This window comes from Meleagris gallopavo, chromosome 3 (assembly GCF_000146605.3).
Source record: "Meleagris gallopavo isolate NT-WF06-2002-E0010 breed Aviagen turkey brand Nicholas breeding stock chromosome 3, Turkey_5.1, whole genome shotgun sequence".
Taxonomy (NCBI): domain Eukaryota; kingdom Metazoa; phylum Chordata; class Aves; order Galliformes; family Phasianidae; genus Meleagris; species Meleagris gallopavo.
Window position 1 is genome coordinate 13,514,906 of NC_015013.2, and position 11,346 is coordinate 13,526,251.

The 11,346-nt window shown below is 42.3% G+C and overlaps 1 long non-coding RNA gene across 1 annotated transcript in view; it reads right to left on the bottom strand.

Moving 5' to 3' along the window:
* Nucleotides 1-9,567, bottom strand: part of LOC116216428 — a 54,175-nt gene extending 44,608 nt beyond the window's left edge. The window contains exons 1-2 of the long non-coding RNA XR_004159147.1: nt 9,202-9,567; nt 3,174-3,259 (exon numbers count right to left, since the gene is read on the bottom strand). This is a non-coding gene — a long non-coding RNA (uncharacterized LOC116216428). The remainder of the gene's footprint in view (nt 1-3,173; nt 3,260-9,201) is intronic.
* Between the last annotated feature and the right edge of the window lie 1,779 nt (nt 9,568-11,346).

Consider the following 11,346-nt stretch of genomic DNA (forward strand, 5'->3'; position numbering starts at 1 on the left):
AAAAAGAAAAAAAAAGCAGGTGGTTCTGTAAAACCAGTCTGTAATTTTCACGTTGGCAAGTAGTTTCCACTTTTTCAGTTTACTGTGAAGGATCAGGTATCATTTCTCAGACATACATGAGTAGGTGGAACCCAGTGCCCTGAAGAAACTCTGGTTCAAGTAAACGCCTTGTGTTCTTCCTACCTAATCTCTGAAGCCATTTCAGTTGACTTTTAGCTTTTGTTCCTGCTACTAAAATCAGTGCTAATTTTCCTGTCTAGAAGTAGCCACATTTCAGTGACAGGTGATGTGAGCTCTGCAAATACAGAGCCAAATTCCACTGCAACATAAGAGCATATACTTACAATAAAAATGGATTTGTGCACTGTGACACAAAGGGGGTTGCTCTATGGCTCTATGAGACAGGCATAAAATCATCTTTATCATCTACTACCATTAATTAATGCTATAGAAAACTGCTCGTTAATGGAATACTAAACAACCAGGTTTGAAGACTGAAGTACCATACCTGCAGCGTCAGCAGCCCTGGCTTGGAGCTGCACTTCTATGAAGTGTGGCCTCAAAATCCTGTGTGTATGTATGTGCAGTGACCCAAACAGAAAAGGAATTTTTGACATGTAAACAACTATTTGTCTTCTACACTCTTGAACATAGACCCATTATCTTATCGTTCATTAGCAGACTACTGAATTCACTCAATTGGTAATAGTTTCTGGAAGCTGTTTGGCAAGCAGATATGGAAATTACTAACTCACAGCTGGGTAAGAAAAAATGGCAAACATGCATGTTGTGCTTGCTCTCTTCCTTCACCCCTTCCCTCCCCCCTGCACTCTCTTCCTTGGACACTGTAGATTTATGGCCTCACAGTATTCACAGATGATGTTTTCATAGTCACTAATGAGGTCCCAGCAGTTTTTTAACAATAACAGGACATTACTACTCCTAAGATATATTATGTGATTTCCCCATTTTTCTCCATTTCGGCTGAATACTCAGAAGTGTGCTAGCTGAAAAATCTCCTGTTTTATTATTATTATGATTGATGGTCTGGTCATGTGATATAAATGACTGCTGAACTGTAACTTTCAAATTGTGAATTTGTATACAACCTTAGAATATAATCTTTTAACACATTGTTCATGGGTTTGTACATACAAATGCCAAAACAATTTTTGGCTGTTTTTGTTTCTAGAGACAAAAGGGCAAGACAGCAGAGATCACTTTTCAGTACTCTTGTGCATTCATTTTTCCTCCCTACAAGAATCTGTCTTCAGCCCATCATAGTTGGCAGTGTACCCTGAAAATATTTAATGGTAATAACTGAAAATAATTGTTTAGAAGCCTATGACCTTTCAATGTTTATTCCTCGATTCAGGAAAGCATTTAAGCCTTTATTTTATTTTATTTTACACCTGTATTCAAGTTACACTAACTTTGAGATAAGGTAGATTTTGAAGGCTTTCTTCTACTTGAACGTAAGTTCTTATACATAAACTCTTAGATAACAGACAAGTAAGTTTTATTTAGCATAGTCAGGAGCATGCTGCTTTCTTACCTCAGATCTAGAAGTTTTTATCATTTGCTTGCTATCATTTACAGCTATCATTTGATGTTTACAAGCTCTTACAGAAGTCATTTAATATAGAAGAATTTCATATGCTAGTGTGTTCATTTAACAAAGCAGAATTAAGGAGATCAACTTCTTGCTCACCTAGACCTCTGAAGTACCGACTTCCTATCTTCTCTTTTGCCTATGAACTAAAATCCTTGCTTTAAAGAGCGATATTGAAGTCTCTTCTGCTAGTTAAATACTTGCAATGAGGACTGCTCATTGAAACCATCCAAAGTCCCTCCCATTCCAACATCTACACACTTCTAGCCTTGAATGAATGAATATTCACTGACTTCATGCAGATGGAACTACACACATACCTAACATTAACCATGTGTGTTGTCTCTTACAGGTTTAGGAACAAAGAAGCTCTTTGGTGAGAATGAGTAAAGCTATGGTCAGGAAAAACCCTGGAGCTGATATTAGATCACACACCTTACTTAAGAACTTCCAAGTCCCCTAGGTCTGTGTGCAGACTTGCTATGCTCTTTACAGGGTATGTAAAACAGAAAACAAAATCCACACCCAGAGGAATCAACAGTTTTGCCAACAGGGTCCATGCAAACAGAATCCCTCTTCGAGGGACATGCATTGAATTTTGGGTTTGTTCATGAAAGGAAGGTTGTTTTTTAAATTATTCTACCTGGACTACGTAGATCTCCCTTTCTCTCTTTCCTGTGTAAATGAGTTGACACGAAGGGCAGAAGGCATAATATGTGAAAGAGGCTGCGGGAAGAAGACAAACTCCTCCAATTTGGGCCCAACAAACAAGGATTTATTGGGTCTAATTTCCATTTCTTCTGATATCAAGTGGATTTTTCCAGGAGTTTTTGTGAATTGAAAATATTTTGTGCTTTATATATATATAATTTTTGTTCCTGACAGATACAGGGATAACAAGCTGTAGTTTTTGTTTAGCAAACATTGATGCTGAGTTTGTAGCGAGGTGCTCATTGTCAGGAACTTTCTTCTGTTCAAGTTAGATTTGGTGATAGTTTGTTAGATTTTAATGCTGCAATCTGTAAGCATGGACACCAGTTCTGTGCTCCTTTTTAACTGAAATTGCCAGATCTAGCCAACACATGGTTCCAATTTTGCCCCACCTCAAATTCTTATGATGTAAATTTTCATGGAAAAGTGTCATTTTGAAAACCAAAAAGCTCTATCAAGCAACTTAACATTTCATCAGCAGATATATTTGCAGCTATTATCAGCAACTTGCTCTTGGCAACATGCCAGTGCACTCTCCCAACAGTGGATTTTTGCCCCTTGTTAGCTGTTAGAGCTGTAATATTTTCCTTGAAAATTACTTGCAAGACTCTTATCCCCAAGTCCTTCATATCTCCATCTTCTTTGAATGCTTAGGCCATTTCCAACCACTGAAAAAGAGCCAGTCCTTTAGTGCAGATGACTGAAGACTTGGAAAGGGAGAGGAAAGTCACGGAACCACAGAGGAAAATGAAAATGTTCTTTTCTTTTTTTTCTTGGAATGATTATGTCTCCATCTGAGTTCTTCTGGTTTCCCTGGCTATTATATTCTTACAGCTCTCGGTTATCTTACCTGCCTGACAGTGCTGAAACAAACACCAGACAGACCAAGGTTTCCATTCCCATTTTGCAATTGCTTTTCTTTTCCTTGAGACTTAACTGCAAAAAAGAGAAACAGGACATTAGTCATGATCGAAATTAAGAAAATATCAAGTTGTCCCATGAGTGACAGAATTAGTGAGCCTGGCCTCCCACAAGACTGTCCTCATTCCTCTGCCTATTACATCAAAAACTTGTTCATATTCCCTGTAGTGCCAGATCAGAAACAGACAGCATTTACTGTGGCCAGCTGATGGTAATGCATGTGGCGAATGACCAGTTGGCTGCAACCAAAGAAAATAGATAATGGCTAAATAGAAAATGCTTTTCCTTTGGGTGTCTGGGGTGGGAGCAGGGAGACTCTTCCCCGTCCAGCCACCAGTTTTCTTGAAGTCTGTGATTTCCTACACCTCTTCTAATTTCTTAGGAATTGTTTAATGGAATTCAAAGTGATTTATATTGGGAAAAATCAGCAAATACTGTGATCACAAAATCATTGTCTCTGTACAAATCCATCCAAAAAATAGGGGATACTGCTCTCTGTGCATCAGGTGGCCCTGTCCATTGCAGGGATTTGGGGGCTGTCTTTGCTCCTGGGAGAGGCAGAGACTTCTAGATCCTGCTGACATCTCTGACCCAAGGAGATGATGCTACTGACTTTTCCAAAACTGCTTATTACACAGGGACCAGGGTTCCTCTGGTTGTGAGCTTTCCAGAGAGAAGTAGCAATATGCTGATGCTTTAAACAAGAAGTGGCAGTGTGGCAGTCATCCCTCAGAGCATCTGATTTGGAGCAAAAAAACCCAAAGTGCCAGGAAAAGCAAGGCAAGACAAAAACATGGATCCATTTCCTTGCCCTTTTTATAGATGTGTCGTGTCTCCATCTTCTCTCTCTCTGTCTCTCTCAAAAAAAAAGGTCCAACTTTCTATGCTTAAGCTTAGGGAAGGGCTCTGAAGGACTACAGGACTACTTTGGGAGACAGGATGAACTGTGGTGGTCTGAGCACTTGGCAGAGTATCTTGTAAGAAGAGAACAGGTTCCTGAGATGGTTTGTTGGAAATAAGACTCTCCAGCATACACAAGTAGAGCCTTCACCAGCAAAGAGGAAACAGCAGCCCTCTTTGCTGAACTGCTTGTTAAGATACTGCTGCTGAGGCATGATGGCAGGTAAGTGCTTTGCTGTTGTAATTGCACAATAGATTAAGACAGTTTTCTGAATAGTTAGTAAAAAATACTAGCCAGTCAGAGGTGAGGTGGCTACGGTTCTGGAAGCCCATCCTTGCTTCTATTCTCTTTCCCAGCTTCCAGCTCCTACCAGCCTTGCCCAGGGGCAGAGGACTGACAGCAGCTCCTGGTTTGCTGGGTCTGCAAAATAGTACCTAAAATGTGCTGCCTTGGGCCAGGTGCCCAGGGCTGGTGCTGGCAGCAGGCTTGGCTGGTCCAGGTGGATCCCATCATTCTTGGGGTCCCTTCTGAGCAGATCCCAGCAGTGGGCTGGGGGGCAGGCTTGACAGAGAAACGTTTTCATACAGCACCACTTGCTTGCTGCTTGGAGGGCCATGGCTCCATCTGACTGTTGGGGAAAGTGAAGCCAATAAAGAAAGACTGGGTTCCCAGAATGTGCTTTAGACTTAAATGCCCTGATTTGGAAAAGCATGAAGGCATCAGCTCTTCCCATTGACTCTGGTTGGCAGTATAGGCCCTTCATACATCAGATCACTTATTTAGAGCCCTAAATTTAGAACCTGAACTCTCAGCAAGACAGGAAATATCAGCCATGGGTTTGCCACTGCTATGTGCACAACAAAAGTATATAGCGCTGCCTCCAGCTGCTTTTCAAGCAATTTGTCCTTTATTTTGTTTTTTTCAGGCAATTTTAATCCACTCAGGGAATTTGTTATCCTCCACTGATAACATGAGGTGCCTATAATACAATTTCTGTTGTCAACTACCATCTCTACTATTAAGCACCCTGATGTTCTAAAAAGCATTCTAAAGGAAACGATATTTTTCAATTCATAAGTATGTTTTTATCTTCAGAGCACAACCTCGTTCTGCTGAAAGCTAGAAAAGCCATTTCAATTTTAGATTTAGAGGACAGGAAAAGCCCAGCCACAGACACAAAGATTCACTGAACCATGCTTTTGCTATTACAAGGTCAATCTGTCTCCACAGTTCTTGCTTTTGTTTTAACTGGAACAGAAGAAAAAAGATTAATAAGATTAAAAAGGAAGAAAAATTTTCTCAGCTCATTTCCATTTTCCCTTTAGTTCATGGTAGTGATGGAGAACAAGTCAGTGAACTTGTTCTTACCAACACAGGAATACTCAGTACGATAAAGTACTACCCAAGGTAAAATCTTTCATTTCAACCACACAATTATTTTCTAGTTACGTCCAGCTTAAAAGAAAAGGCGAGAATGACTTGGCTTAGTCTGAAGTACTGAATGTGGATTGACAATTTGCAGCTTCAGGGACCTCCTCTCTTCCCACGCACAAATTCATGAATATAAGGATAATAAGATAAATATATCTGTGGGTCATTTGAAATTCCAGATAATTTACTGCTAGTAGATTTCTAGTTGGAGAGTTTCTTTCCCCAGCCGATTCAATATGTGCTGTTACCTAAAATCAAAATCAGCCCCGTACAAAGCTGCTGAAAGCTTTATGTGCTCTGAGAACACACCACACCTAAACGCAGTCGGACATTGTTTCCTTGCTGTAAGAGAGATTGCAGAGGGTTACAAATAATAGTTCAGTTGCCCAGTGTATTTTTAATGGATTAGTAAAGTTAACAAACGGTATCTTATTTCTGGCTTGTTCTGATGTAATGCAATTCTTTCAAAAGCATACTAGATGTTCCAGTTTAATGACCCTTCCTCTTTTCAGGGAACAAATATACACGTCCCTGTTACTCAGTCTTTCACAGCAACCTTTTGAAAAATATCTGGGGACTGGACAGCATTTGCCCTAACTGAGTTAGAAACAGTTGAGTTCAACTGCACTTTGCAATGAGGAATTGTGATAGCCAGGGGACAGCTTTCAGCAAGCTGAATTTAGTGGAGAGGATGTCAGGACACCTTCCCCAGGCAAAGCACTGGCCTGCTAAGAACTACCACTTCTCTCCGGGTGGTCTCAGCTTTTCACTGACATCTGATGAGTTTCTGGCAAGAGCTGCTGGTGTCTGTGTGGGTTACACCCAGACATCATGATCCTAACAGGGCAGGGAGTGGGAATACCTTTTGTATTTATTTATTTAATTATTTTCTTTTAATTGTGAGTTTCTTCCATTTGAGCAGCCACTTCAAGATCCTGCTTCTGGTTGGAAGGGTGGGGTGAATGATTTCCTCTTCCTCCTCCCTTCCCTTCCCCGCTCTGGGCTCTGTTGCACACATCACTTGGCGGGGAAAGGCAAAGGGGAAGGGTGGTTCTAATGCCAAGAGTTTGGAAAGGACTGTGAGGATATTTAACCTGATTCCTGTTTCAGGAACAAAGTGCAAGGCAAGGAAAAAAAGGATGAAAAAATCTCAAGCCCTGGTCCCAGGAGAGTACAGAGTATGGATGACACACCACAGCAACTACTCTCCTAAAATGGCTGATTCCCCATATCAGGAAAAGAAAACAAAACAAACAAGTGTCATCTCCCACCTCCCTGCCCCCCGAACACACAGGAGTTGAAGATAATTTCAAAAGATTAAACAATCCAATTAAAGACCTTGTAAGATCTATGCAGTCAGACCATCATGTTAAAGCTTCTCTCTTTAAATTTCTCTCTCATTGAATTGACCCACTGAGATGCTGCAGCCTCAAAAATGTCCAGTGAATAGCAGACACCCAAGAACCTGTGAAACACCTCAGCAACAACAGTACCTCCCCTTCCCATCTTCTGTCCCATGAAGTGTAGGGCCTACCCCCATCTAGGAGCTGCTCCATGAAGTCTGAGGCCTATCAAGACCCTGCCAAGGCCCTCCCAGCTCCACTGCCCAGCTGTGTTGACCAGGCCAGCCCCCTGGGTGTAGGCAGCTTTATTTTGGTGGTATTTCACCGGCACTTTTCAAACCAGTCAGAAAAGTTACCCTCATAACCACCAGACCATAAAGGACCGGAGCTGAGATATGAATGCTGTGGTTCACACTTCACAGTATGAAGCATTTTGAAAGCTAAGGATAGCAAGACCACCCTTATGAGGAGGAGGAAGCCATAGGAGAAACCTGGAGTATCTCTCCTGAGGATGGGCTGAGGGAGCTGAGCTTGTTCAGAATGCAGAAGGCTTCGGGGAGACATCAGTGTGTCCTTCCTAAACAGAGTATATAAACAGGAGGGAGACCAAGTTTTTGCATGGTCTAATTATGATGGGACAAGGGGGGATGGCTTTATACTAAAAGAGGAGAGATTTAAATGAGATGGAGGAAAATTTTTACTCAGAGGACAGTGAGTGGCACAGCTGCCCCGTGAAGCTGTGGGTGCCCCATCCCTGGAGGTGCCCAAGGCCAGGTTGGATGGGGCCCTCGGCAGCCTAAGCTGGTGCAGGCAGCTCTGACCATGGCATGGGGCTGGAGTTGGGTGGGCTTTAAGGTCTCTTCCAACCTAAGCCATTCTGTGAATCTATGACTCTTCTTTTTTTTTTTCTTTCAGCTAGTATGAATGAAACTTAGAAACTAGCTACTTATGTATGTACCTATACTAGTTGTATGAAGGCGGTGGGAAAACTGACAGAATATCACTGCCCCATTTCATTGGTAGCTTAGATGGTGTCTTCCCTCCACAGTCAAATGAAAACAGTTTTGTCTTAGCCCTAAATCACAGCTCCTTGTTCTTTTTCAGACCAGCCTCTTCCAATCTGATGCAATCACAGCAAGGCTTACTGACTGCTGCAGTTAACACAGCCAAAAGTGTGCTGTTTTCAACTTCCCAGCTCCAAACCTCCACAGTTCCCAACATATCCTACCGGGAACCCCACCAAGCCCTACGCACCCCGGGGCCCAGGTGATGTGGTCACACCTGACACAAGAAACAAGGAAGATAGCTTGAGGCTATCTTCGGCTCACTCCACATTACTCACACAGCCCTTGAGGCTGGCACGGCACAGCAGAAATGTGGTTTGCTGCCTGTGTCCCACTGCTGTATGCTGGCGGCAGGTCATGCCAAGGGGAAATCTGCTCTCTTGGAGACGCCAGCACAGCCTGCTCTCTTTCAGAGCGCGATGGAAAAGGCCCTTCTTTGTTCAGTGTTTTTACTAAGTGTAAAAGTGTAAAACCCTTGATGGCTTGCCATCTGGATGGAAATTGCTCCCCTGTCAGGGGCAGACAGGTAAAAAGCAGAGCATGTGAGTGAAACCCTTTCTGCTTTGCTCCAAGTTTTGGTGTGGAAAGCATTCGGTCTCTGGGGTGATCGCTGCCATATTTATATATAATAATAGTAAATACTATTGGAAGAACAACAATAACCTGACAAGCATCAGCACCAAGCAGTGCTCTGAGGCTGAAGTGAGTCCCAACCCTAAGAAAGAGGAGGCTGGGAAAGGCACCGCATGCTAGGTGCAGGTAGAGGTTGGAAATGTGCGTTTCCAGCAGGAACAAAACGGAGCATGTGTTGGAGGAGACTGGGTGGGGAGCAGGACAGCGAGGTGGTGCAGGAGAGCTTGCAGGGAGGAGGGCAGGCAGAACAGGAGGGCGTAAGATACAGCAAAGGGCTTTTGTGAGATTTCTGGCAGATGCTTGAGCAGGTGGAATGCGGAGCATGTTTACACAGTTCGTATTTCAATATACTAAGAAAACACGCAGAGTCAGGCTCTAAGCTGTTATTAAGCTCCCCCCCTCCTGCCCAACCACTTCTTTAAAATCTGCCTTCAGATCTCGAATGGAACTGCTCTCTGCTGGACTGATGGCGCTGGGGCAGTGACTGTGCCACCAGCTGAGAAAACAAATTTGAGAAAGAGAGTGTGCGCTCAGGTTAACAAGCCTTGGGCAAGCAGGCTCCCCCTCCCTGTTCCCTGTTCTCACCTCCAGTTCCCCAGAGCCCCTGGAAATAGTGTGCGTTGGTAGGAGAAGCCGTCAGGCATCGAATGGCGGCCGAGCTTCAGAGCAGCGAGCGGGAAGGAGAGGGGAGATTTACAACGTTCCAGTTTTGACTTTTTGCATAATGAAAACCAGAGGTCTAATAAAATACAGCAGCAGTGACACTGTAGTGGGAGGGGGGAAAGGAAAACAAACTTTTAGGATAAAATAAACATTGTGCACTCAAGTAAGGAGTCTATCTCTATTTCCATCTATGGATACAGACATAAACACATTCTCCTCCGCTAATTCAAACTAAGGAGATTAAATCCAGGTAAACTGAATACAAGATAGGTAGGAACGTTTCCCATTAGCAAATCAGCTCTCAGCAATCTACTCCAGAAAGGAATTTGTCCAGAGGTCTATACATGTGGCTCTGAGGTGTTGCTACTCACCAATATTCAGAAAGGAACCAAGGATATATAATTTTAAAAGTTCTGGGTTTGTTCAGAATGATGAAAAAAGAGAGAATATTGCATTTACATTTGTATTATTTTTAAGGATAATTTTTTCTTCATGGTATTGGAGCAGAGGAATACTTCTGAATGCCTCAGTGGGCTGCTTTACATGCTGTGGGATGAGAATCACATTGTGCAATAGCTTCAATCATGGATAGACATAGTGCTTCTCATCTTTAAAACAATGCAGAAACATAATGATCAGGATATATTGATCAGTTACAGGAGCTGATGAATCTATGAGGCACGAATGGCAGCGTGCATCCCCCAGAGCTCCTGTGTAACACATTTCCTTCAGAATACAGAATTGGAATTCCTCCATGGTGGAAAGAAAGAGGCTATGGGATGCATTTTTTGCTCCTTCCAGTTGCTCAGGGAAGTTCAGCATCTGAGCTTAATTCACACATTGATTTCATCTTCTGTTGATGATCCTGGGAAAATCATTCAACTTCTTCGACTTCTCCAGTTACTCATCCATATAACAGATATTTTTATTTTGGTTAGGAAGCTTGAGTTTCTATTTGCAGTTTTTACAGGAAAAGTAGTATAAAGGGAAAACAATTGTCTAAATAGCAGTAGCAGCAAGTCATATTTACAATTCACAAAGGGCTCCTTTGAAACGTATTTGTTAATTCTATACTATTTACTTGGGCTTGAGAATGGCACATCCTTTGACCACATAGTTGCCATATTATTAGTGATATGTTCACTAATAAAATCACTGTGTCCCAGTGACAGTGAAATACAGCATTTGCAATCCAGCAACCGCATCCTGCATCCTGTTCAAGACCACAGGCAGACAGGCTTGCCAAGCACCTGCTCTTGTATCACGTTTAGCTAATGCAAACAGCTGAAAAGCACTACTGCTGACTTTGGGTGTCCCAATATAATCTCCCAAATAAGTTCTATTACGCATTCATTGTGGCTTAATAAGTTCTAACCAGCATGTTGAAGAAGATGTACTGCACTCTGCCTAATTCAGATCATGCTTTGGAAGGCCCTTATTGGTGCTCCTTGACACCCCAGTAAGGCAAGACTTGATGGTCTGTATCTACAAAGTCTATTGAGGAATCTATGAAGTGAGCTTTGGGCAGCCCGCTCTGAGAACAGCTTCGATTCTTTTTCCCATTCCACAACAACAAATCCAACAGCACCCTCCGCTGTCTGCTGGAGGGAACGAGAAGTCTGCCCGGTAATTTCCTCCGACAGGATGATAAAAGCCAGCCAGCAGAGCTCATTCTAATTACAACAGATTATCCAGCTGTTTGAAGAACACAAATTAATACAGATGATTGTAAGTAAGTGATTGGAATGCGGCCATTTTTTTGGTGAAAATAAAAAGGAATGACACTTCAAAAAAATGCAACTGACTTTGGAGTAAAATTAAAGATGAAATCATAATTAGTCTACTGTGTATATTCTGCTATGATATCCTTCCAAAGAATGTAAAATTCTTTACGGTTAGTGTTTTTCCCTTATGCTGTTATTTGAAGATACTTTTTCAGACTCAAGAAAATACAAGTCAGATGTTCTTTCTCACAATAAACCTCAGCCATTTTAAGTCAGAATGGCTTATAGCCAGAGCACCATACACATATATGAGTCATGGCCCCTTTCAGTTGCAAACACAGGA